This window comes from Falco peregrinus, chromosome 10 (genome assembly GCF_023634155.1).
Source record: "Falco peregrinus isolate bFalPer1 chromosome 10, bFalPer1.pri, whole genome shotgun sequence".
Taxonomy (NCBI): Eukaryota; Metazoa; Chordata; class Aves; order Falconiformes; family Falconidae; genus Falco; species Falco peregrinus.
This window is the reverse complement of record NC_073730.1, coordinates 18,524,271-18,552,138: the sequence shown is the minus strand read 5'-3', so window position 1 is coordinate 18,552,138 and position 27,868 is coordinate 18,524,271. Positions and strand designations below refer to the sequence as shown.

At 44.5% G+C, this 27,868-nt stretch overlaps 1 long non-coding RNA gene across 1 annotated transcript in view; it reads left to right on the top strand.

Moving 5' to 3' along the window:
* Positions 1–280: 280 nt before the first annotated feature.
* Positions 281–27,868, top strand: part of LOC114012460 (uncharacterized) — a 90,332-nt gene continuing 62,744 nt past the window's right edge. The window contains exons 1-12 of the long non-coding RNA XR_008748983.1: positions 281–815; positions 3,164–3,291; positions 10,378–10,479; positions 11,156–11,246; positions 11,328–11,608; positions 15,522–15,721; positions 20,162–20,203; positions 21,388–21,443; positions 22,761–22,927; positions 24,591–24,738; positions 26,308–26,427; positions 27,321–27,561. This is a non-coding gene — a long non-coding RNA (uncharacterized LOC114012460). The remainder of the gene's footprint in view (positions 816–3,163; positions 3,292–10,377; positions 10,480–11,155; positions 11,247–11,327; positions 11,609–15,521; positions 15,722–20,161; positions 20,204–21,387; positions 21,444–22,760; positions 22,928–24,590; positions 24,739–26,307; positions 26,428–27,320; positions 27,562–27,868) is intronic.

Below are 27,868 nucleotides of genomic sequence, written 5' to 3'. Positions count from 1 at the left end.
AATCATTTGAGAGTCTTGTGTCTAAGTCTTTGAAGACAAAGCGCTGCTTCTGCTGACTGTAGACTTTTTGCCCAGGGTGGTTTCCTCTTTCCATATAAATCAAAAAAAAAAAACCCCATACTACTGTTCTTCCCAAATCAGGTGGGGGCAGGGGGAACCCTCAAGGAATAAATAGCTGTTTTTCATGTGATGCTGCTGCTATAAAAAAAAAAAAAGCGCCAGCAAAAAAAATCTTAGAAGATTTTTGAGAAACAATGTTTAAGCAACATAAATGAAAAGCAAACCCAAATTCCCCACCTGCCCAAGGCTGGGGCAAAACCCCCACCCACATAACTTCAAAAACTGAAGGGATTCCACTCACCGAATGTCCCTTCACATTAGGAGTGTTTCTTAGTGTTCTGTGGATTGGTTTCTAGGCTCCAACTGCCAATACACCAGCTGTCTATAAATGCATCAAATAATAAGATTTATTAGCAACATTTGTTCATGTTTCAAATTCATGTGAAGAATATGCAGGTGATAGGCAAAAATGGCTGCTGGCTGAACACTTGTCTGGCTGCCTTGAATGGCAGTAGGAAGGTTAGTTGTGGAATATTGGTGTCTGGTTCTAGGAACGATAACTTTCCAGTCTGTCAGATGACATACAGCGTAACTGAGAAGTTTAAGTAACTTCCCCACAGTTACTCATCAGAGACAGATGTTTTACCCTGCACATGTAAAGCAAGTAGACTAGCATAGATGGAGGAGGAGAATTCCTGCATTTTGCTGGCTTCTGTCGTCATTATCTATCCAACAGAGAAAAGTCTTTCCATCAGGTAAGAGCTTTCTTTTCCTACTTGGGAGCACTATAGGTGCTTGTTCTTTGTAGATAACTTGGTGTAAGAGCTGCGTTAGTATTATTGCACGTAAATATTTTTATTGGCACATAAACCAATAGTGCTGCAGATCAAAAGGAAGCCTGTGTTGGTAAGCAGTATTGGCATGTGGCTGCCATAATATCTGATTATTACCAGATAGTATTGAATACAGTCCTCTTACCCTTTGCAATGTTTTCCTTAGAAAATCTGGTACCGTTATTCTGTATCAGATGTAAGGCACTGAAACACAGGTGGGATTTGTCTGTCCTGAGAAACTGCATCTCCTGATCCTTCCTGCTGCCTCCATGCAGGCTCACCCCTTGCCCAGCTGCAGCATGGGCCCGCTGGTGCTTCCGCAGGGATGCCCCGTGCAGGGGAGGGAACGGCCCAGCTGCATTCCCATTTCTGCTGGCAGCGAGAACATTGCTGCCAGCTGTTGGGTACAGCAAACAGGAACAGTTTTTAGGAACGAGGTCTTGCCTTGGTGGGTCTGCCTGCTGAGGTGCTTTAATATTGATTTGCGCTGAGATAACAACAAGACTGGGGTTTTCATTGCACTCCTAAGCCAGGAGTGCGGTGCCTGCAAATACAGCAGAGATGTTGGTATAGGTGAATGGCTTACAGCTACGCAAGAATGTTGTGGAGGAGCCAGGAATTCAGCTGAGACCTCCTGAGCCCCTGCAAGAGCTCCTCCTATGTCTCTTCGCTAGTCTTCCTATATAACTTTCTGCCTTGGCATGACTAATACTCCTAATTAATGCATGCTATCCTCTAGCATTTTAATATAATAAAAAAATTCTTTATGTCTTAATATGGAATTTAATTTTTCTACTTGCCTGTCATGTTTCAGGCACTAGAAAGGGTCAAAGAACAGGTGTGAGGGTCTGGAGATCGCTGTATTTGCAGTACTGGCCATGAGTTATGAATCCCTCAAACTTGCTGTTGTTGGCTGAAGCCATATCAGGGTGCAAGATACTGTTCTTTGAGACTCCAAAATCAATTCTAGCCCCTGGAGTGGGAAATAAAGCAACACAGAGCAACTTTCTGAAAGTTTAAACTAACTCTTTTGACTCATTTGGAAAAGGGTCAGAACAGGAACAGCTGTCTGTGCTGGCAGTGTGACGGGATTAGAGTGCAGCAATTCCACCTGCTTTTGTCCTCCTAAGTCCAATTCTTGCTTCTGAGGTTTTGTGTGATTGGAGAAAAGGAAAGACATGATTACCTTCTTCATTTGTCCACTATATTAACCGCTTTAAAAATTAAGGAGAAAAAGATCGGAAAAGGCGATCTGATTCTTTTAGACATCTGTAGCCATTGAGGACAGTGGCATTTCAGAGTCCTGCCTCGCGAATGCTTCAGATAGATAGCCCTGTGGTGAAGTGATCAGTTGCAGGGGAGAACTGGGGAGGCACAAGTAACATTTTATTATATAGAACTGACCCACTTGTGTTCCTAGACCAACAGCCCAGACTTTACTAATGTTTAACAGGGTAAAGACAGGTTTTTTGCTTCATTTTGAAAAAGAAAGCAAGCATATTCCCCTGCCCCAGCAAGGACTAGTCATACAAAATGAAAGCACAAGTACATTGGACTGAGATCATGCCAAAAAAACCCACTTTAATTTTCTTCTGTACATTCGGGCCTATGGTTAACTAAAAACATGCCCAAGAGCACCTGTGCCCTTGCCATGCTGTAATGCTCTCAAAAGGAATATTACCTTCCCCTACACTCTAAAGAAATACTGTTGGGCCATAAAAATGTGCCTGTGTAAGCTGAGGGCTGTAGCATCACATCTACTTTAGAGAGCAATTCCCCCAGAGCTTTCATTGCCTGCAGGACCAGTGCACACTTTTTGGGGCGCTGGGCCAGCAACACATTTAACCTCTGCCCAACCATTGCTGCAAAGGCCATTGTACTGTCCTCCCTGTCTCTGAGCACCCACACTGCGGTTTGTTTTTTGAATGGGAGACTTGCTCTCAGCCTCTGACAGCTCTGCCCATCTCCAGAGGGGCTGTGGGTGGGTGCCCTTCGCAGGGCAATAACTGCTTTAAGATTAACACGTGTCTCAGCGCTTGCTGCAATTATTTAGAAACCTGCATGTCAATTGACCCACGTGAAGCCAAAGAGCATATTACTAGGGGTGTGCTAACAGCACCAGTGCACTAAACCACAACTGACAGCCTGACCCAGCACTGTGCTTTAAGAGGGCAGGGCCACAAGCGTTGGAGTTGGAATTCTGCTTTAATTAGGCCATTACCTGACCTTCAAAGCTGTATTTTCTTCCTCCTCTGCATGCTACGCTGGAGGAAGGGCTGCTGGAGAAGACAGGAAGAGCCCTATCTGATCCTTATCGGGAGCGGACAAAAGCCATGCGTTGCCTTTTCCTTTTGACGTGTGCAATTAAGTTTGGCTTGTGTGGAAGAAACATGTCAAGGTAAACGGCTGTCTCTCTTTCCCCTTGCTGATCCCTGGCAAGGTCCATCACTTGCTGCTTACGTGAAAAGCTATTCAATCAGCTGTTGACAGTGGTATCCCTCTCATAAAACTTGCAGCATATCCTGATTATACACTACCGTGAGATCCCTTTGCCCAGGCAGCATATCACGTGGTGGCCTGTCACTACCGTTCGGCTGTTTTACAGGCTGAGTGCACTCCCACCTTCCTATAAAACTTTGTTTGAACCCAGGCATTTCTACATCTCTTTAACACCCACCCCACCCTTTCAAAAGAAGCTTTTTCCATTTTTATGTCTGGGGCACAGACATAGATATATCTGTGGTGCTCACCAGGAGCAGGCTGCTGTTGCCCCCACCCAAGCAATCCTCTCCCTGCCAGCCCAGCAGTGCCCCATGGCTCTGCCACCTCCTTTGGCCTCCCTGTCGAAGATGTCATGTGTCTCCTGTGTTTGCTGTGACATCTTGGTCTACTCGGGCAGAGATCTGTCCTAATGCGTTTACCTTCGGAAACTCAGTGGAATCAGTTTCTGCCCGGAACTGCTGCTGGCCGCTACCAGTGCTCAGCACACAAAGGGACAGACTCTCCATGGCTGCGTGTTGCAGGCAACTCTCATGGAAGGCAAAAGACCTGTTTAGTGTGTGTGTGTCCGTGTGTCCCCTAATGAATAGATACAAGAATTTTCTTTTTAAAGTTGAGTTCACTAGATTTAAGTAATGCTCTGCTTATGAGAAAGTCAAAAGCAAAGAAATCCAATGCAAATGCTAAGAGGGAGTTCACTTAATTCACCTTTTAGGCCAATTGCAACCACATTGCTGATAGGTTATGCCGAGGAAAGGCATCAGGCTCGCTCCGTATGCCTATCTCGGAAGCGTGTGCGTGTGTCTTTCCGGCACTGCTGGAGGGGTGGCCCCTTGCTGCTCGCAGTGTGAGCCACAGTCACAAGTCTCTGGTCATACCCTTCATCTTGCTGCAGATTTCCTGCGCAGCCACGGGAAAGCTGTTTTAAACTCCTGCTATCATCTCCTTTGCTTTGACCAGGCATGCTGCTAATCCTTTTCCTTGTGAAGCTGAATGTGCATGAATACCGACGGTGTGGCAGGCCAGCGGCTGGGGGGGGGCTCCGTCTGTCCCAGGGCTTGGCAGATAGCTTGTATTTGTCCCCATCTGGGTGCTGTACCTCGGCAAACAGTGATGCCAGTGCTCCCCAGTGCCATTTAGGACACAGTGGAGAATGTTCCAGGGAAAGATTTGTGAAAAGCTTCTTTGTTTATTTAATCACAGAAATTTGGGGTTTTTTTTCTCTGCGCAATATGTGAATGGGGATCGAGTAGTGGTTGGGCCCATCAGGGGACAGGTAATGTGTTAGAAAAGGAGGGATATTCAAAGATGAGGATAATGGAAATAGCACTGGATAACGACTGGATTTTTACAGTGCTGTTATATAGTTTTAAAAAAAGAAGTACTTAGCTCTGTTTTATAGAGGAAAATGGAGGCACGGCAAGATCCAGCGGCATCCCCAAGGGCACACAGGAAATTTTTTTTGTTGGCACTAACATACGAGTGATCTGGCCAACAACTAAGTGCTGCCGGAGAGCCGCGGGAGCGTGGCGGCCCAGGGGGACGGGGCCCGCTCCCACCCGCGCTTTGCCGGCTCCCCCGCGGCTGGCCAAGGGCAGGGGCAGCGCCAGGACCCCCGGCGGGGCGGGGGGGGGGCACCCGGGGTGCCGCCTGCGCCGGGGGTGGCGTGCATGCTGCTCGCCCGCCCCCCTCCCCTTGTTAGGAGGTGGCAATTGTCCAGGGACAGTGACGTGACCGGTAATCGCGGAGATCACTCTCGCCGTTGCCAAAGGGCCCGATCTTTGATCTGATGGCGCTCAGAGCTGAGCCTGGCGAAAGATAAGCCCTGAGCCGCGGTGTTCAGCCTGCATCGGCCCCCGAGCAGCTGGCGGAGGAGCGGCGGGGCCGGGCGAGCTCGGCGGGGCGAACACCGCGCCCGCCCCGCGCCCCTGCCCCTGCCCCTGCCCGCCGCTGGCTACCGAGCGCCCACCGACGCGGTAAGGGAGCGGGCGCCCTGACCGTAACCGCTTCGTTTCCTTTCGGGGCTCCGGTACGGCAACGGCGGGGGCGGAACCGCCGCGGGTTAGCGGGGCCGGGGCCTCGGGGCCGCCGCTGCGGAGCCGCCCGCCGTCACTAGATGGTGCCCGAGGAGCGGCGCGGCGCGGCCGCCCCCGCCCCGCCCGCCCGGCCCCGCCCGCCGGCCCGCCGCGGCCACGGGGGTGCGCGGTGCGCGCAGCGGGGGGGCGGGAGCTCCCTCCGGGATCAATAGGGCCGTTGGTTTTTCTTTCCCGGGCTTAGCCCTTATTTGAAGCAAGGTGGCTTCTTTGGTGGCTAATTTTAGTGCTAAACTGAGCCTAATTATTATACCATAATGAAGGGCTGCTTTAAGTTAAATAATGACCCTTGCATTGTATTTATATGAATGAAGAATTAACCTTAAAAGGTTGCCCTTCTCAGAAAATGGATTGCACGCTCGGTTCTCTCTATTGATTAGTTTAGATATTTAAAGTGCTGCATTTTATCTCACCAGCCGCCCGGTAAATTTGTCATGATGATACTTAAAGGAGCAAATTGACGTTGTTTATGTTCCCAAACCTTTTTGGCATAGTTCTTGGCTTCTTATTGCACCTTTGAGCTATACAGCATTGTATGAAGGAACAGTGATAACCCTTCTGCTTAAATAAGCGTGACAGTATAACATCTCCATTCAGCTGAAACACGGATGAAAGGGATGCTGCAGTGCGAAATGTATATTACATTGCAGCTGATGGAGTGAGGTTAGCAGTCCTGAAGAGCTTTTCAAGAGGACTAGAGCCTTCCCATATCGAATGAAGGATGGGAGGGCTTGTCAGAATTTCTGTTCACTCCAAAAATCGGAGTTCATTTCTCCTTGGAGCTGCCAGATAACAGGAGCCATCCTAATAATTGCAAAGTACTTCAAAACTGGGTACTGTTAAGGATTTTGAATGTGACATGTGCAACTAAGCAAAAAGAGACGGCACATACACGTGTGTTCCTGTGTTATAGATTACGGAGGAAATAATAGGATGATGTAAAGTTTCTAAGTTAAATGTGGGCATCTGGCTTTCCTACTGAAGTTTTTAAACCTTTTAGCATTTTCTCCAAGAGGTATTGGGAAGTGGGAGTGGATTTTGTGCCATGATGCTGACAACAGCTGAAAATCACTCCTCTGCGTGCCATTACGGGAAGCACCGCTAGCCACGGCTGTGCCCCCTGAGGTGGGGTGTTTCCCCCACCAGTGCCCGGGGAGCAGCCTCAGCACTGCTCCCTGGCTTCCCATTTTTGGGGGGTGGGTGAGGGCTGTGTGGTGGCTCAGTGACCCGTGCAGGCTGTCCCCACCAGTGCCTCCCGTTGGGACCCAGGGAGCACAGATGTGGGTGCCCCATGTCAGGGAGCCGAAGCTTTGCAGGCACCTGCCATGGGCGAGCTGCAGCAGCATCCCTGCTCGCCATGCTGGGCTGGGGTCCAGCCACCCCCATCAGGCTGTACTACCCAACACATGTGAGGGGCAGCGAGCCTCCACCAAGGCAGCTGTTGCCACAGCTGTCAGTCTGTAGCGTGCTCCTTCCGTTACCCTCTCTGGTTTCTCAAGTTTGCAGATCTTCTTTTGGTCTCTGAGTGAGAAATTGCCACCCCTTTTTCTAACCCCATATCCTGGCCGGCAGCAGGAATATGCACACCACTTGAATTCCCCAAACAAAATGGAAATGGAAAGTCTTCAGTTTAGTTGAAAAGAACAGCGAATTCTGCTCGCAATCTGTAATGCAATTAGCGTTATTTGACTTGGCAGCTTTCGGAGGGCCTGCGTGGGCTGCAGGCTGCGAGGGCCTGGAGTCAGCCTCCATCTAGGAAGCAGGACTTGGGAGGAACTCTCAGTAATTTTTACATCTGAAGTCTTTCAGTGTTTTTTTTCCCCTGTCTACTCTTCCCTCCACCCTCGGTGTTCGGATGCTGCAGCCGGTCCTTCTCCCCAGCTGGGAAGGGATGAAGTTGGCTGGTTGTCCAGCCCCTGCCCTCCTCCACACCCCCACCAGCCCCACAGGTGCCTGCATCCCCCCACCCAGCCAAAGAAAAATGATTTTGGGTCAGAACTCACTGAGCTGTCTGTGTTTCTGAGGCTAAATTGTTTCTTGCAAGGGAAATAGCATCAGCTCGGTGTATCTGGCTGCTAATTGCTTTAACTGGCTGAAAAGATTTCAGTCTGTTCTTGAACTGTTCGTGCAAACTTAACAGAACAGCATTACCTTCAGATCCTTTCCTGTCTGCAGCCAGAACGTATGAACAAGTCTTTTGGTAAGAAAAGCAGCACAAAGTTTCAAGCTATGCTAGCAGAGGTTATGAGAGACAGGAAGTTATGGGCAAATTGATTTCACCACTGGGAAACTAGGGATTTTCCTCCTCCCTCCAAGTAATGACTGTAAAGCATGCTAATGCTATTCAACATTAGTGCATTAAAGTGTGGCCTTATTAATTCAAGACATAAAGGCAACAAAATAAGCTGTTAAATTTAAAATATAATACATATATAATGAGAAAAAAATGTGTGAAAGCTTTATTCAAATGAAAATGCAGAATTGTTTGAGCTGGTGAAGTATCTTTTGTGCTGAGTTATGAGCATATGTAATAGATTTAATTATTAATTTCTCCATTGTTCTATGCACACAGACAGGGTTCAAGGCATAGTCATTCTCTGGCTTTCATGGATCTAATTTGTATAATTATTGCCTGAATAAAGAATTGCTCTGATTCTTAGTTCACTTTTCTCCTCTCCTAAGTGCTACCTCACTGCTGCTTTCCAAAAGGAGAGCACCTGCCAGTTCTTCAAGAATCAGCTGATCACTTCCAGTGATGAGGCACGCTCCCAGTGACGTTCCTTTTCAAGCCTTTTTGTCTAAATGAATTATTGTGCATCCTTTTTAATTTTATTGAACAAATTACATTTGTCAAGGTCTAGCTTTGTAAATAAATAGCTAGAGACACATGGATGCATATTGCTGCTGTTCAAGGTCTCCTGTTCTATTTATGGAAGCCAGATGAATGTGAAACAAAAGAGAAACTTTTCTCTAAAAGCAATTATCTTTCTGCATTCCCATCAGTATAATTATATTGCAGGGAATTTTAAGAAGTCATACAAGTAGAATTGAATACTTAAAATCATGGCTGAATTGTTATGCAAAAGCTGAGCAGAGCATCTTGCCTCAATGCTAACAAAACACACCGTGGCTGGCTGTTCTCTTACACCTTTACACTGGAGATGTATGAGTATGTTCATCACAAAATAAGAACCTGAGATCCATGCTATACATATGAAAAGTATTTGTGCGAATAACTACTGAATTCGTCTCAGTTTTGAAGTGCTAATATTAATGGTTGAAATATTTTATCAGCCATTTAAAAAGTCATGGCCCTGCTCTGTGAGTATCCTTAATCATGAGTATTTTCTTTGACTTTGGAAAGACACATTGTGTTATTAAAATGGGGCATCTTCTTTTGTTATGGAAAGGTCTGCCCAGATAGTAAAAGGAGCAAGGCCCAAGAACACATAGCAAGCTCCAGGCTGCACTGATGGAAGAGTGTGGTGAAAATCATTATGTTGACCATGCTTAGAGAAAAACCATTATGACTTTTTAGGAAGCTGCAGTACCGGCACAGTTTGTAAAAGGTCACATTGTTTCAGAGGGGGAGTACAGAAGGTCTGCCAGGAGAGTAAGTTTTGTTTTGCCCATTGTTCCATCAAATTTTGAGAGCTTTTCTTGAAAATATAGTTGTATTTCCCCTTTACTTCATGGGGAAGATGCTGTCAGACCGCCAAAATAAGTATTATGGGCATGTTCTATGGGTGCTTTTACACTCCCATCAGAGCAGAAAGCTCAGCAAAAGCAGCTGCAGGGGTACTTCTTGAGGAGAAGCAAGACCACGCCTGGCTGAAAGCCTTCTTCCAAAGCAAAGGAAATGGGGGTCATGCAGCAGGGTTCTGTTACACCACAGCTAACCTCACGGCTACCACCTTCCTTTGCAGGGAGGTGCTATGGAAAGCTGAGGGTATGGAAGTGCAATTAGAAAACGTCAAACAGTCCTCATATAAGGAAGTGAAATAAAAGTGGCATGGGTTAAGTATATGATGTTTCCAGATTTGAATTTGTAACCTATATGTTTAAGTGTATATGTGCATTTAGTGCTAGAAGTAGACAGCCATATTCTTTCCAGCTAGATTTTTCCTCTTTACCTCCCTTCACTCCTGTTGTATCCAGGGTTGCTGTCTTTTTCCTTTGCTCTGCTGCCTCTTTTTCCCTCTTCCAGCCTTTCTCATGTCAAACAGGACCATGTAAATTAAACATTTTAAACTCAGCTATGAAGAAATGAGGTATTTAGCCTGACCTTGTCAAACAGCTTTAGCAAGTCAGGAAATGTTCATAACTCCCCGTGCCAGGGCAGACGGCTGCGCAAAGCTGCGCACTGAGAGATGCCCATCCCACACAGGACCGACGCTGTGCTGCACACCTATAGCAGCTCCAGCCCAATGTTTTCTTTTCTATGAAAGCCATTTTGACTACCATGTGTTTGCATTTATTTCCTTTCTGGCTCCGTACATGATTCATCCGCAGCAGGATGGAGGAGCCAGGGCAGAGCTGGGCCGCCCAGGAGCTCCTTTCCTCACTTCCCAACCCTGCTTTGGGCAGCTTTCTGGAAAGCAGTCGCACAGTGAGGTGCTGTTTTCCACGCTGCAGAAATTAACTCACCGTGCTCATGGCAGCTGGGCTCAATGTTGCTTTGCAGGGCAGGCACGCAAGGGCTATCCCCTTCCCATGCCTTGATGCAAAAGACCAAGATGCTTCTCCCTCTGTAAAGTGATAGAGGCAGCTTTTATTCACTCTGGCTTTGAACCTTGCCGTTCCCTATAGATTACCCACAAAGCACACTGCCACAGGTCTGACGATCCTAGGTTTTAGTTCAATCCAAACCTAATCTTTTCTTCTTTTTCCAGAAGTCCCATTGGCGCCAGAGTTTTCTTGCATTCAGCCATGGGCAGGGTTACAGTAGACGGTTTCCTCTCGCTTCTTTCTGGGATCCTGTGCCAGGGCAGGAGGTATGTTTCCATCTGAGGATCCTCCCTGGGAAAGACTCTTATTTCATGGGGGGTTATGCCTGAACCATAATGGTATTTTAACTGACTTTTGTTTTTTAGTAAATTCTCCTCCCCTCTCCAATAATCTGCAAATCTGTTACCAATCAGAATATGATACGTATCCTCAGCCAGTTTCAATGGGGCTTATTTCTATTACATCTGGCAGTGTGTCCAGGGGGGGAGAAAAAAACCTCAACCAGAATTAGCTGCGCTGAAATCAGCTGAATTTTGGATGTGTTCAACCTTTTTGGCCAGACTTATTCCAGTTCATGAGAAGTAATTATCTCTTGAGCATCACATTAATATTAAAGATCCATAGGCATTAGCATTTAGGCAATATACCTTCTTCCCAGCTCCAAAAAAAAAAAGTGGGATAATTGATGTGAACACTCTCCAAATGTGCATATGTCTTTATTTATGAATTCCAGTGTGGATTGTTTGGGAGGATAAGGCAGAATAAGGAAAAGCAGGCAAAAATGTTGAGAACTCTCATCTCCCTGGCCATTTCTGTTAGGAATAGTAATAATCTGCTGAAAATTAGTTGTGAAAGCTAACGTCATGTTAATAGCGTATGTTGCAAACACTAAATCCCTTCAACTGGTATTCTGATTTACACCTTTCCTGTTTCTTAAATTAGGGAATTCATGGTAGCTGGAGCCTGTGGCTGCCTGTGGCCAGGCTGGTTGCTGGAAAGCCAGGTTTGGACACTGATGGCTCCGCTTCCTAAGGTCAGTATGAAACTGCACCCCAGCTTCTGCCTACTGAAAGAAAAATTGCCCTCGGAGCACCCAGAATGCTGTCTCCTGCAGGGCGTCCATCAGCTGGCACACATTGGCTGTGGGGATGCTGGAGTGACCTGTCCCAGATGTGGAGGTGATGATGGCTGTGCTGTGTCCCAGGACATGGTGGCTGTACACATGGGAAACTGCAGCCTCAGGTGTTTGGATACCACTCGCATCCAAAGTGTGGCAGGACCCCATGAAGACAGCAGCGCTGCTGGCTGAGGGTTGGGCTTAAGCCACTGGGCACCCTGATGCTGACACACTCCTGTACCTTCCGTCATGACTGTGACACTTGCATCTATGCTCAGGTATGATTATGGGTACGCAGATGGTATTGCATAGCTGTAGATGGTATTGTATCACTCATCCTCCCACCGGCAGAAAATTTGATTACTCCACGCTAGCCAGCAATGTCATTACATTAAATAGAAGGGGAACTCTTTCCTTGCTGAATTTTTTATTGTGTTCAGCTTCACTCAGTAGGGGAAAACAAGTCTATAAAAGTGCCGCTAGCTTGTTTCAACTTCTGCACGTGCACCCACCTCATTTTCACACCCTGGCAAGGGGTGTCAGACACAGCCCGGCTGCCCAAGCAGTCCTGGACTGGCCCAATTTCCTGCAGAGTGCAGCGAAGGCCGTAGATATCAACTTCAAAGGTAAACAATTACCTTTTATTATCACACATGGCTTTAGCTCTACCAGTTTCAAATAGCACATAATCACAAGTCTGTGATAACATTTACTCCTGATGAGAGAAAATTCACCAAGTACTAAATTGCTGCTGAGATGACGGGAACATGAGCCAGGCAGGAATTAACTCCGATGATGAGTCAGCAGACGTTAATGTCTTGCACCATGCTGGAGACATCTGCTGAGCCGTCCACTGTTGAATCATCTTAAATATTTCTGTGTTATTACCCCTCCAGGAACAAGCATCGGAGAACTTTTGTGTCTGTGTTATATATGCATAAGCTATTTTAAAACAAATGTATGCAGGCACATAACAACTGTATGCATTTAGGTATGTAGGTAATTTTCAGCTACGGGAAGGATGAGCAACCAGCAACTATTTAAAGTAAAACATGCATGGAAATGCTAATAGCAATTGCCTACATTTGGTGTTTGGAAAGCAATAGCTTTGCTCAGTTGTGGCTCTGATGAGCCTGGGAGGGTGACCTCATGCCCATGCCATACACCCTGAACCTTCATGCAGACCGAGCTGGCCAAGCTCTCAAAGTAGGAGCTACAAGTTCACTAAGGACTCCCTGCGTATTGGAAATCAGTCCCTCCAGAACAGCTGCAGGGTGCTGTGTTCAAGTATATCATCACTTTGGCTTTTTCCAGTTTTTTCCCATATGCCCAGAATGTCAATATGTAGTTAGATAAATGTAGTAACAAGGCGCAATCAAGAGCATCAGATGAATTCGGTGGAGAGGGGCAAACGCCTTCTTAAATGAGATCCTTTTTCACTGGAGGCCCTGCAACTGTGCCGTCACATGCTGCCCTTCTGCAGGATCTTCAGCAGATGCTAAAGGCATATAAATGGGAGTGTGGAAGGACTGTACTCTGAACAACATAATCCTTGCACAATGGAAGAGGCAGAGCTTTTGTTTGATGCATTCAGCTTAACTGCTGCAAAACAACTCAGGTTGTTTTAAAGTACATTGTCTGTTCTGGCCTTAATTAATTTAAACTTTTGCATACATAGCTGCCAGATTGTATGCACATGAGAACTGCAGTAGTTCAGTGCGCATCATGCAAGGCTGCATTTTTTGAAACTCCAACTCTCTGAGGTCTGGAGGTCGAAAGTTAATTCTAGTGAGATGTGAGAGTTGTCCATGTCTGCCAAAAAAAATTGTTATTTCAGGCATTCTGCAGTCTGAGTGTCACCATTCCAACTCATGTTTTTAAGGTTTGCCCACCCGCTGAATTTTCAGATGCAACTTAAAAAGAACACCACCCAACCCACCGAATGTTTTGGAAAGCAGGGTGAAAGCAGGCTTAGCTGTTGCAGAGGGGAGGTGGGAAGCACAAGCTGACAGTGGAGCTGGTGCCCCACAGGGGTGGCTGTGGGTCAGTGGAACCAGAGACTCATGGTGCCCGTCCTCCCTTTCCTTCTATTCTCTTCCTTGCTGCCACTGATTGCCAGGGCTCAGCCTCTGCTCAGAGCAAGCCCATGGCTGCCTGCCATCTGATGGAGGTGCTTTGAGCCCATGTCCCCCTCTTCCCAGGGCCTGGGGTGGGCACAGGTGCCTGCCGGTCCCCACTAATGGACCTGAGGACCTCAGGACTTCTGAACAGGTTTGATGCTAGCTGCTTAAAATAGCTGAAAGGAAATGACATGAACATGCCCTGCACGCTGCGTTTTGCACTCAAACACTGCTTTTTCCAAAAATTAGCTCTAGCAACTCATCTTGACGTGCCCTAAAATAACAACTTAGTATTTAATGAACATTAAGGGGGAATTAAATTAACCTAAACAGTAGCTTGGTTTCAGACTTCTCAGTAGTGGCTGCATGAAAGTAAGGCAGTGTTTTTAGACCAAATAAGAAATCCATCCTTTGAGGATTGGTTTACAAGTCCTCCAGAATTTTCCATTAGGTTAATAACCAAGCGAAACGTCCTGGCGGGAACAATCACGTTCCCGCTACTGCCCAGTCATTAGAGTGCTGTGTCAGGAGGTTTCAAGTAAGTCGCAGTACTTTTCTTCTACTGTGGAAGTCTATGCGTCTCCATATTTATTTGAAAAGCTTTCTCCCATTTTCCTTCACATGCTGAATTTCTTGGGCACAGCGCATTAACTCTTCTTGAAGTACAAAATGGAGAATACAAGTGCCAGAACATTTTTGTCAATGGTTTCCAAACACTATGGAATTTCCTGCCCAGCTACATCAGATCAGCCAACAACTTTGTAATTGCTAAAAACAGCCTGTTGATTTTCCTCCCAAGTGTTTCAGCTGGCCTGGCTGAGCTTTCTCTTTTCCACTGTCTTGAGATGTTTCTCTCATTGTGCACTGTGCCGTATTTTTATGGTCAACATATCCTATAGCAAACAATTTCAGGCTGATGGCGGAAGGAGATTGGATTCAGGTTAGAGATTTGAGCCCGGGATGGGGAGCCAGGAATACCTCAGTTCCTGGACCAGATCTGCCACTAAATCAGGAATCCACATAAAGCAAAGCCACATGATGAGCAATTGTACAATGATTTGATTTTCTGTGCAGAGGAGGAAGTGAGAGTTTCAATGCAGTTATCTCCCTGGCGTGCCTGCTGCAACCAAAGCCACAGCTACAGGTGGGCCATGAGTGGGGAGCAGGGAGCAGGTTCCCTTCAAGGGGAGGCTGAAATTTGGGAGGCTGCTGTCTAATTGGGGACCAGAAGTTTGCACCAGAGCAGTACTTGGACTGACATCTCAGTGGTAAATGCAAATAAATTAGTTAAGTACGCCTGTATGAAATTTTCCTGCTGAAAAATCCATTCTATAAAAGCATTTATACTGTATTCTTTATTGTCAGCTAATCCAGCCCAAACTCATTAAATGGCAGTGTGTGGGTTACTCGCTGTCAGTGAAATTATCAAAGGCATTTTTCAGCTGGTGCACCGGGAAAGCATGTGCTTCAATGCCAACTAAAACAATAACGAGGAAATGTTATGATCAGACTTGACCAAATGACCTTTCCCATTTTAGATTAGTTCTTAATTTCAGCACAAGGGTCATCCTGTGAGAATACTTACAATAAGTCACTGCTCACCTCTCACATGAAAAAGAAGTGACTTATTAGAAATCTCACTGTACTCATTGCAGTTAATGAGATGTGGAAAGCTTTATAATTTGATTTGCTGGACCATATGCTGTAAAGGGATACTGCTGATTTCATTCCTCCACATTTAATTTAAGCAGTATGCAATGGCTTCTTCGTATGGCTACTTATATAATAAAAATTAACTTGAAGTATAAAAAAAATACACCATTGTGGGGTTTATTACTCTGTGTGGTTGAGTTTCAAGTGTTTTTCATTGAAACATCTGTAAGTAATGTGTAGGTCTAATTTTAAATCCTGGCAAATATTTTCCATTTAACATTTGGTTTTACTGACAGGCTTGGAGCAGTGGTTTTCAGAGCTTGTCAGTAACAGATATGTATTTTCAAAGATAAACATGTTTTTAATTGAAGATAACTGTAATTCAATACCTGCTTTTCCTATCCTTCTTGTATTTTAGCGGTTGCAAGCAGCAACGCAGACACTCGTCCCGCCTCCCTGCAGCCCCCGGCCGTGGCAGCAGGACTGTGGCGGTGCAGGCTGTCCCTCATCTGGGGCCGCCTGGGGCCTGCACGGGCTCATCGTCCCAAGGGAATAAGATGACATCAGCGGGAGATCATGAACTCCCCGAGGATGTCCTCTTCAGGGATGTCCCTTCAGGTGTTTTGCCGGGGGTGGGTGCCGGCAGAGGGTGGGTTTGGGCCTCAGCCCCAGGTGCAGCTTGGCCGTGTGCCGCACCTCAGCGGCACGCGCTCCGCTCTCAGGGCCAAGCGCGCTCGCTTGTACCGCGGTGGCTCACCGTCAAAGCTTTATTTCAGGTTATTTGATTTTTGGCTGCAGGCAAAATGAAACAGCTCGAACAGGCAGGCTGGCCTGCATAGCCCATAAAAGCGAAAACCAAGCTGACTCGTCAGTGCGCATGGCGCTGCCCGGCAAGGGCTTGCACACTCTGCTGGTTGTGGTGCTTCGTGCGAGAGCTTTAGCCGTGGCTGGGCTAAAGGCAGTGCTAGAAATACCCGGTGTGAGGCAATGAAAGGTCAGCTTGGAAGTCAAATATTAATTTCAAAATGAAGTCCTGGAAGGATGGAATTGCCAGGGAGTCACTTGTTTTACCTGAAAGAAATGCCACAGCATTACTTGCAATTAATGCCAGTGTCCACAAGCTCTAAAAATGAGGACTGTGTGTGTTTTAAACTAACCAATTGGTTAAATTTGAGATCAGGCCAAGAAATCTTGTGAAGTTGCTGCCCATGGGGGAGCATGCTGAGGGAGGCCGTGGGCCTGTGACACGGCCAGGCTGCAGCAGCTACAGAGGCACCATTTTGTAAGGTGCACAGCAAAGGGACAGCACTTGTTTGTGTCCCTCTCGCTCCGCCTCTCCCTCCCTCTACTCTTTACTGTTTCCTCACCATGATTTTAAAAAACATGTTGAATTCTACTTTCAGTGAGAAATAACAATAGTACGCTATTTCCTTTAGACCCAGACTGTCATCTTGTTGGGACCCTGAACTGCAGTAGCAGCTGGGTTCGGGTGCAGGGGGACTAGCTGTGGCGAGGGCCCATGGCTGCCAGGCACTGCGGCAGGCAGCAGCAGCACAGGGACCGCGGCTCTCTGGCTCTGCCAAACTCCCAGGGGAGTGTCAGCATTACCTGATTTTAACAGCTTTACATTTAGAGAGACAAACAGGTCTTTGCTACCAAAGACAACCTGTTTCTTTATAATTTGAGCAGTGCCTTTAATGCTTCGTGATGGTTTGTGGTGTGGGTTCAGCGGCCGAAGTAAAGCTGTGGGCTCCAGCCAGCCCTCTGCGCGTCTCGGGTCTGAGTCTCCTTGGTGGGGACCCTGCCAGGGATCAAATCACAGGCCCTTCATGCACGGACCTCCGGAATAAAAAAAATAATAACAAAATCAGGTTTCAATTTTAATGCGTCCCTGTTTTCTTTCATCAGAAGTTTTGAAATGCTGCTGAGGAGGTTAGTGATAGTCATAATCTCAACCACAGTGATTTCTCATAAACATTGAGAGAAACTGCAGCTTTACTGAATATAGCGTCTGTTTTAAATGGCTGGTGGTTCACTTGTTTTTAATATGAGTACAAGCACAGAGGCAAGTAAAATCTAATGAAAGTGCTTAGAAGATTTTGTTTTGATACCCCACAGCAGCCCTGGTTTATACTGAAGGGGGAAAAGATTTCTTTGTAGCCAGGCCTGCAGAAGCCAGAAATTTAATCTTGCTCCACAACTTATTTTATTGCATTTTTAATTTTCTCTTGCATTACCCTGACCCTTTTCTATAGCTTTTGACGCCTGGTGCTTAATTACTTATCATTAGCAATGTACATGGGGGCCTTCCTGCATATTTATAAATGTGATCATTAGTACATGGGAAGACAAAGACTTCTTTAAGACCATCATTAGTTATTCTGTTTTCATAGAAATGTTCATTAGAGAAACTACCCACCTGGTTAAATAATTATAATTAAGAACTGGTAATCTCCTTTGCATTTTTAACTTGATCTTCAGGACGTGTGTTCATAGCTAAAGGAGCCTTGTTTGGCCATCTTACTGTCATGTCTTTTGATTTGAATTGTCAAGCAGATTTAAATGCTGTGTTTTGGAACTGTATACCCTAAGAATGATTTATGGAAAGATAGGTTATTAAAAAAAAAAAAAAGAAAGAAAGAAAGAAAGAAAGGAAGAAATCAACCCAGCAATTACCTCTGAATTCATTAACTGCGCACTGGCAGCAAGAGGTTATATAAGCCATTTACTGTAATGCACAGTATGGAGTTAAAACAAAATGTCACCGGAGCCTGATTTCTCTGCCCTATCGGTGGTACTCACTGCAGACACCCAGGCTGCAGGAGAAGACTTGCAGAAAGGTATCATTTCCATGTCATGGTATGGTATTACTTGGAAATGCCAACAATAAATGCAATGGTGTCAGTACTTCTGCTCCCAGCCATCATGGGGAGCTGGTGGGAAACCCGTCTGAAATGTGTGCACATGCCTGTCTGCTCCAAGGCTGCAGGGAAGGGAGAGCATCACCCCTCCATGCCCACGGCGACTGGCACAGGGAGGGCTCACCTCTGATAAACCACAGTGATGGGAAGAGCTTGTCAGTGGCATAAATATCATCTGTAAACAATTAAGCAGCTACTGCTCATTCAGGGCAGTTTTGAGAAGCAAAGGAAGTCTGCAATCAGTTATATCTCCAATTACCATAAAAATATATTAGCCATTCATTCATTTATTAATGATTCATCAGTTAACCACACATAATGAGCAAATAATTAGCAATGCTGTACGGTTGCCAAAATTGAAGAAGTGGTGGCATTTTAAAGATGAAAGGTTGCATTTATGTAAAAAGTCGGGTGGTGATAAAGTTAATACAGAAGATAATTATAAAAGTGGCTGTCCTATTTTAGAGGCTGAGGTCCCGCAAAACTTGCCTAATTGAACTGAAATTAATATTCTTCAAAAGCACACATGTTACTGCATACTAGTGGCTGCATTTACTCGGAGATCTCCCATCAGTAAGGTATGTCGCACAATACAAGTTAATAAAATGCCAGACAGCAAGACTGTGTTCTTTGTTTGCTCGGTTCAGGGCCTTGTGGAAAACAATAAATTGCATTCATGTCAGCCGAGGCCCATCCCTTTGCTAATTACTGTTTGGTGCTGAAATGACTTCTGTGAAATTGGGAGCATGAAGAAACACACAGCCGTACAAGGGAGGCTTTTCAGGCTACGGCAGTAAATGTGAGATAGGCCTTAGGCGCACAGATGTTAAAACAGTGAATTCCCCTACAGATTACACTAATGGAAACCCTGTCAGGGTAAGTCAAATCCGGGGTCTGTGGTCAAAATCTAATTAATGTTCCTGTACTTAAAAAGAATATGAATGCCTGGAGGTGATGAAGAACGTATAAGAAACTCGCTTGTTTGTAAAATAGCTTGTGCGGATGGCAAGCGCCGCTAAGGCCTTCCTTACGAGGTAACACCTGCTGGAGGAGCTGCTTACGCCACTTGGTGCAGTGCTGCAGGCACCGGGCTCAACCCTGCTTGGAAGTCCTGCACAAAAATGTCTGTTGGCACCTGGGCTGCCTCCCCAGCGGACAGTCATCGCTGTCATTAAACGCCCCCTCTTTGTTTGGCATGACTGAGTGGTGTTGGCATCGCTGTTTAGGAAGTACTTGTAGCTGAAGACCTAAGAAAGGGCCAGCTCCTCTTTGTGCAAAAACAAAGGCTCGCCCGTCTAGGTTGAGCTTGAGGACACTGCTGGGGCTCTTATGGCGCTTTCACAGCTGCACTGTGCATGGCCTGTGCAATAACAGAGGAAATGAATTTATAATGCAACAATCTCTTCGTTTTCACAAGCACAAAATTTCCCCTAAATACTTAAAATAACACTCAGAGTGGGACAGACCTTAAATTTTGAATAAATGAAACCCTAATCCAGTGTGTTGCTGAAACAGCTTGTTATTAAAGAAATAAATTTAAAACAGCAAGTGGTTTGAGAATTTTGGATTTAATTATTTAAATCTACTTAAGATAACTCTCTAGCACTGTGTTTGGGTTTCCTGTTGAGAGCATGTTTTCCAGAAAAGTATCCCACCCAGTGCCCTGGAAATATTAACTTTCTTATGCAACAGTGGTTTAAGCAGTAGAGACAAATTATTATTATTATTATAATAAGGCAGGGATATTGTATGGCAACTTGGTGATATTTCCTGGATGCATCCTGTCATGAAAACTGCACAGAGTCATTTGGGGGTTTGGAAAGACCACTGCTTTCTTTGGCTAAATGTCTCATGTAATGCTGCTCCAAATGCTCTTCAGGTAAGAGAGAGAGAGTAGTTCCCTTAGTAATGTTACAGAACCAGCCATGACTAACAGTACCTGAACAAGCAGGTTTTCAATTGTAAGCTAATCTGAGGTATTATATGTAATTTAATAGATAAATATTGGGAATCAGACTTTTTTCATTGCTGACTGTTATGCTTTAGTTAAAATCTACTATTTCATCTTTAAGACGTAAGATTGTCTCTTTATGCAGCATAGATCAAGAAGGCAATAAATCTGTCTTTTCTTTTGTAGGGCTGTAACAGGAGCTTCCTGGATCCTGGGTCTGCATTTAGGGTAAGAATCAGACAAATATATTCAAAATGACCTTGATCTGCACAAAACCTAGCAAAGGGACAAGAACCAGGGAGGTGCTCTTTGTCCCCAGCCATGACCCAGGCACAGGGGAAGCTGACTTCTCCCACGGCTAGGAGTGTGCAGGGGAGAAAACTCCAGCTCTGAGTTATGTTTCCTTCCCCTGGGCTCATGCTGGGACAAAGGCACACAACCACGCTGCATGCCAGCTCAGCCTCCCTGCTTGGCTTGGCTCCTGCAGGGCAAGCTTGCTGTATGTATCCTGTGAAGAACAAGGATGGTGGTTTTGTGTTTGAATATCCTCACAAGTAATCATTGGTGTCTCCAAGGTGGGATTCTCATCTTAACCATTTTCTTTCAGTATGTTCTCTCTGTACTGTCTGTGTTTGCAATACAACCCTTGCAGGGGAGTTGCATGCTAGTTTTGGGGCCAGGCTCTTGCTGAGTATTGCCAGCACTCACTCTGTCAGTCATGTTGTCTGCTGTGCTTCAAGTGTCACCTTTTGTCACAGGGAGGAAGCCTTTCAACTTCCCTGATGCTACTGAGGTTGCATTGATGTAACTGAATTTGTCCTTTCTGTCATGCATAATGGTGGGATCTTAGGGAGTGTTCAGCTTTCTAGCCAAAATCTGTGGGGACAAAAATAAGCAAATCCAGACTTTTGATTAACCTAGGTAAATGGTTAAAATACTACTCACAAGTCTAATGGTCAGCACAGCTGTGTCATCATCTGAATCCAACACCACCAACGGGCTCAAGAGATGGTACTTCAGCACTGGGTTCTGTCAAATTCACATGTAAGGATGGTGTTCAACCAAAACCCAAAAGTTTTGACTGGTTGTCCTCATTCAAGCATGCTCACTGACTTACTTTGTGATTATTAGCAATATTTTCTTTTATAAATAGTTTTTTGTTTTCAAGAAAAAGTAGTCCTGCAAATACTTTTTTCTTAAGGAATAATACCTATGTGTTACTTGAGGCAGATGTTGGTTTAAAGCTTAGTTCTTGCTTAAGAGATATCTTTCAATCCACTGAAAGGAGTTGATTAGTGTCCCCTAGCTGAACCATTTTTTTCCCCTCTGTTGCTTTGACCCATTGATTTAATTAAGGTCTAATAAAGAGAGGGCTGAAAGATTGTTAAAAATCCTTTTTTTTTTTCCCACAGATCTGACCTATGCTGGTCCAGCTGTGCATTTTTGACTCACATGCCCTCTTTAATACGTAAGCACACTGATACAAGAGGTTGTCTTCCTTAAAGCCAGTTGTTTTTTTCCCCCCTCCATGATAGATAAGATTTATTTTGGTTTTAACCAAAACAAATGCTTTTCTGAAACCTTTTATTTAAGTGAAAATAAGTCATGAAAAAATAACCAAAGCAAGGCACAGTATCAAAAAGAAAGACCTTAGAAAGCTTAGTCATGACCCTTTCTGTTTCCTTTCCCATTCTCCTCTTGCCAGCACAGAAAGAAGAAGACAAATAAAAACTATGGGTTTGCTTTCCAATTAAGTAACAAGAATGACTGGAAGTTTATGAAACATGGAGGGGTTTTCATTGAAAATGCTTGCTACTTTTCAACTCTGTGTCTTGCCTAGGTCAGTGTTAATGCTCAAAAAAAGTACTTCACCCTACTTATCATATTGCTAACCTCTTCTTTCCCTTCTCCCCCCACCAGCTCTGCAGGTTGCTGCTCTAGGGTGAGAAGAGCTTTTCTCAGCATGCTAATTTTGCCACTGAGCAGGCTCATCTGTATCTTGTAAAAGGGAGATTACCACAAATGTGCACCCTCTCCACTTTCTGCTTCTGCAGTAGGAGAGGAGTTCTGGTGCTAGGGCTCCTGATGCTATCCCAGCTGTGCCAGGACCGTGATGACAGTCTTCAGAAAAATAAAAAAGGAAAAAAAAGCCCCAGCTGCAACTTCAAGGAACGGTTCTAATGTGCTATTCGTGGATTGAAACAGCATTGCTATCCACAGCGGCAGTTTGTGACTGAACCTTCTTAGATGGCTCTCATGCTCAGATTTCTGTGCTGCAGCTCGTTAGCAGGAATGCTGCCTGCAGGGCTGCAGTAGGTTTGCAGTACAGCAGGATGTGCATTAAAATAAAAATCTGGTTAGTGGTGGTGTGATCCCAGTTCTGGCTGGGCAGTGGCAATTAAACCTGGATAAGAATAAGCCACCTGGACTTTGGGACTCCTGGGATGTGGCATACCACTTGCTGAGGGCCATCCCTGCCCAGGAAAGCACTAAAACAGGTGTATAAATCCTACTGTGTTCAATGGGATTTAGGCACCTGCTTAAAGTTAAGTGCTTGTTTAGAGAGTTTCCTGAATGAAAGCCTGACAATTGTGCCCAAGAGTGGCTTTGAAATTAGTTGTAATTTGCTCATCATAACCAGCTGTCATGAAGCTGTGTAAAAAGGGTTTGATTTTAGAAAGGTGAAAGACTTCCCAGGCCCTTGGCTTTTGTGTAAACACCCTTCCTGGATGCCCAGCACCCTGCTGAGCTGAAACAGCACTCTTCGGCCCTACTTTTATTCCAGGTTGCTCCATGGTCCCACTGGGGCTGTAGCACCAGCCTGGAACTCTGCAAAGCAAACTGCCCTGTCAGCAACTGAAATTGCCTGACTGCCTCACTAGCCAAATTCCATCTGAGACAATCTCTGCAGGCTACAGCAGAGAAAGAGAAAGTCCATGTTGTATTTAGTAGGTGAGTGCAAAAAGAAAGTTAGGAGAGCAAAAGAGGGGGAGGAGAGATTTGTGTCCAAGTGGAAGAGTCAGCTGGACCTCCCACTTGGAAATATAGCAAGCACCAAGTCCTTTTGTGTCAAGGGAGTCAGAAAGCTTCAAGAGCTTTTTATTTTTAGGATTTTTTTTTTTCCTTTATAACCCCTTTTTTACAACAGGGTTTGAGGGTAAACTTGAAAATAAGTCTAATGTTACAGCAACCAGTCTCAAAGGAAAAACAAAATCCAGCAAACTCAAATTACTACTTAATTCTGTATGTGCATGTTTACATGCATCATCTACTTAAGGCAAGAAGGACTGTGTCCATGTAGCTGAGAGTTATTTTATTTTTTTTGCTCAAATATATGGTTAATTAGTCAATGGGTAATACCACTGTTGTGTAGTTCTTGGAAAGACTAAATTTGCAATTAAAACATTTTAAAGGCTTTCTTTTGTGGAGTCCTTAGGTAATTAAGCTGAAGTGCGTATACATTTCCATATATAAATGTACTGGAGCAGTGGTAGCTGATGTAGTAGTTAAGGTCAGGTAAAAACCAGCCTTGCATTTAGAATCTTTTTTCCAGTACCTCACTCAAAACCTCACTAAATCTAATTTAATCTTCCAGAAATGTAAGGGAAATTTGGTTTATGAGGGGAAAAAAGGGTCTTGCATTATTACCATAGTCCATCAGTCTTCCCTCAGCGTGACTCCATTCATTTTGCAATGTGTGGCTGTTCAGCATTGCCATGACTGAACTTCAGAAGACTTTTGCTAGAATAAAGCATATAAGGGGAACAGTCACGTTGGGGTGCCCCCACCAAGGCGGGAGCAGGGACTTAGCCCTGCCTGGCTGCAGCCCAGGGGACTGAGGGCAGATGTAGGGGAAGCACTCAAGGCAACTTTGACAAACTTGGGAGCAAACCAGGCTTTGGGGCTGTGTCCTGCTGCAGTGCTGCTGTGGCCCGCTCCCCTTCCCAAAAACCCCTGCTCAGGCTGCAGCTTCTCTCTCTGCCTCCCGAAGCTGTCTTGGTTCCTCTCCTCCTTGCCAAGTACACTGACTCCAGCCTGATCTGAAAGTTAATTTTAACAAATAACATCTTGGACCGAGCCAAGTTAGGATCTGGAGATAGGACACGCTGTGGGAAGGGAGCGGGGTGGGGGGTGTAAGAGAGCATGAACGCTCAGCCTTGTAATATGTGTGAGAGCTGATGCTCTCTGAGCAATCGAGTGCTTATTATTATTTCTCTTGGATAGGTCACCTGGGAGTGGAGGAATTTTTCATTTTAAATTAAAAAGAAATCTTTTATAATGCTCATTTCTGAAAGGAAAAAAAAAACCTCACCTCATCATGGAAGCAATTAGATGGAGGACACATTGAAAGGAGTGATTAGTTGTTAATTTTTGAGCTGTTGGCCCTGACAGAGGGTTTTTTTGTCAAGGATTTTTTTTTTTTAAAGGTGTTTTTCATATGCCTATAGTCCAAGGTTACTTCTTATTCAATAGCAATTACCATATGTCCATTACATGCTAGAGACTGCTTGAGGTAGAGGCAGTGGTCCCCATCAGAGCGTGTGCCAAGTCGAAATGCCAGCAGCTGTGTGAGCCACAGGATAATTGTTCTTATCTGCTTCTTCTTTTTTCCAAGTCCCAGTAAATGTTCTAGGGAGTAACTTCCCCCTTCCTTGATGCAACCTGAAAGTACAGCCCTCCAGTTTGTGTTTCGGGTTCTACGTCAGCCATGTCAAGATTTGAACAAGAATCAAGGAGGACAATGGGTCAGATGTAATTAAGAGGTAAAACTACTGGTGAAATAGCTGCACATTTTGGTTTTCTTTCATTCTGCCCATCAGATTACAAACCTCAGTCCCACCACCACTTAAAAAAACTAATCTGTAACTGCGAACCCTGTATAACTGCTCTATTGTATCAGATGGAAACCAACTAAGCAGACACCACAATACAAAAAAATAAGCATATTGTACCTCAGAAAAATATGGGGCTGAAAACACAGAAAAAAATGTAGTCTTGTTAAAATATGGACATGGTCCAGTAATGGAATAAGTAGAGAAACTTGAATGGATCAGAGTCAAAAAACACTCTGCTTAATTCTTGGGGTTTTTTATTTGCCATTCAGCTTACATCAGTGTTAACATCTACTGAGAAATGCAGCCATTTACAATTTGCAGTTCAATGTGTTACTTTAATTAGTATGAAAATTAAAGGGCAACTATAGGCCAATGTGAATGATTATGGAAATACATGTGCATCAAATGCAATGCTCTCATTTAATTAATCGTCTTGTAAACTATATCGAGCACTTTAAGTCAGTTGCTGAGTATAACCACTCTATTTTAAATAACCACTTAATACTTAACAGGATGTGGAGAAAACACTATAGCACACGACTGCTTCTCAAGTTTCAGTGTCTGAGATTTTTTAAAGCTGACCCAAGTCAACCCAAAGAATGTTTAACACCCCGTGTCTGAACACAAGAAACTCTGTGATGTACAGACATTCAATTACATTTTTTAAAAAGTGAGAAACATTTTGTAAAATAGTGACTTTAGAAAACTAATTGGCAGCAGCAAACTAGAGAGTGAAGGCCAAAGCTAGAGGGGACCTTTTACTACAGTAACTCTAGTCAAAGAAAATGAAAATAAAGGCATCTTTGTTTCTCAGTCAAATTAGTTGATTAAGAAATAAAACATTTTAACATGCTTTAAATGCAGCATTAATTATTTATATGAAAAAAATTAGAGCCAGGTTCCATGAATTACACTTTGTGTATGTGAATTGAACGTTACGGGAATAGTAATCCTTTTACATTCATGCCTTACTTCATTAGGCAAAACTAAATATTAAGGGCTCTATTCATTCAAAAAATTCTTATGCATTCAGGTCACACTTTTTCTATGGGCTTTTTTTTTTTTTTAAGAGTACAATTTACAGCTCTGATTTTTAAATATGATTCCGAAAACGCAATTTACCTCTACAGGATGGGCTCTAGTAAACAGATGTGTTTAGAAAAGGACAACAGTACAGTGGTGAGTCTTGTTTGTTATCAATGAAAATGCCTGAAGTCAGTTGTATTGTGTGACCTCAAAGCTAGTGTAATAACATAGAAATCAGAGCATTACTAGTAGGGAAGCTCTGAACTGTGAACTGTGAACCCCTTTTCCTATAGATTGATTAGTACCTAATTTTCCCCCCTCATTGATTGTTTCCAGTGACTGGGCAGTGCTTTACTCAGAGGAATGAAGAGCAGAGATTATTTACTTGGGCAGGTGTGTTCAGGGATATACTTTCCTGTTTTCCATATGTGCCTATTTTAGCAATGGTGTGTCCCATGCTTGGCTCCCCAGGAGGAGGGTCCATCCACTGAAGCTGCACTGATATGTGGGATGTAGTTAAGCATCTGCTGGGACTGAGGCTGGGATCATTAAAGTCACTTGTCTGCTCTTCTTTGAACACAGACCCATGAGGTAAGGAGCTAGTGAATTAATTAATTGTTTTGCTAACACATATGTGAAAAGAAATAAGAATTGAACTAGTTTATTTCAGCTTCTTTCCTTGGGTGTTTTGTTGCTGTTGTTTTTTCAGACTGAAGAGAGCAACAGCTAGAACTGTGCAATGATGATCATCTTTGACTTTCAAAATTATTAAAAGATTCACTTAGCACTGAAATAATAACTTTAAGAGGGTGGGGGTGGGGGAAGCAAACCCAAGCAGCAAGCAAGAAATTACAAAACAGGGATTACCCAGAAGCTTGCAAATTGTCAGCTGGCTGAATTTGAATAAACTTTTGAGAAATAAAATATGGGGAAATGGGACAAGGTGTCAGATGGTTGGGTAAGATTGATGTACTTAATAGTTTAGTTAATATGGATCAACATCTGCCTTTAGTTACATCTGCACAGCCCCCTGACTTCAGCAGAGTTGTACTTTTGTAACCAAGTTTGGACCAATGTTTTTAAATAGGCCCCGGTGCAGAATATCTGCAGAGAGCCTGTGCTGCTCAGTGCCGGTGTAACCAGGCAGCTCTGGAGAGAACAAGTAATACAATATGTTATTGTTTCTCATGTAATTTTTAAAATACATTGAGGAGTAATATATTTTTTTATAATAGGGTGCTCCCTGTCTCGTTAAGTAACTGTCAGATGTAGGATGTCCTCGTGCCAAAATGCTACGGTCTGCTCCCTCTGTGCAATTGTTAATTAAATCCATCCCTTATTGTAAAGCCTGCCTAGTCTCTTACCCATTCTGCTTATCTGTGATGCCAGATGATGCTCAGTAATTCATGGCCAACCTGCTCCCACCTTCAATAGGGCCTCCTGTGCGCTGACCTTAACCAGCTTCACTTTTTGTTATTCCCAAGGAGAACGGAGCCTCGGAGGCAACAGTTTTATCAACTTTTCCTGTTGACCAGATGATGGCTCAGTGATAAACGAATGGAGTATGCTTGAGCTGGAAGTCTCCCACATGCCGTCACTCCCTACCCTTCTCTGGCTTCTGCTGCCTGCTTGAATGCATTGCTGTGTGAGGAAAGGGGCCTGTCCTCAAAGGTCACCACAGGCTGCACTGCTGCTGGCAGGCAAGAACAGCCTTTGCCTATCCAGGTAACGTTACTCTGCCAGTTATCAAGTCAGCTGAAAACTTTCTCTGCTTGGTACTGAGCTATGCCACCTGCAAGTCTTTTTACCCCACCGGTAAGGCTGATATACAGGAGCTGGTAGGAATATTTTCATAGCTGACAAGCTGTTTCCCATGAACAGTGTCAAAGATTTAAAAGCCACTTCTGGAAATGGGACTTTCTGGCAAATACAGACTAAGCAAATCTTTTATTATTACCATATGGCTAGAAATATTCCTAGAGTTCTTCTGGAAATGGGTACTGTACCAGCAGAAAGCAATATTCTGTTGGCC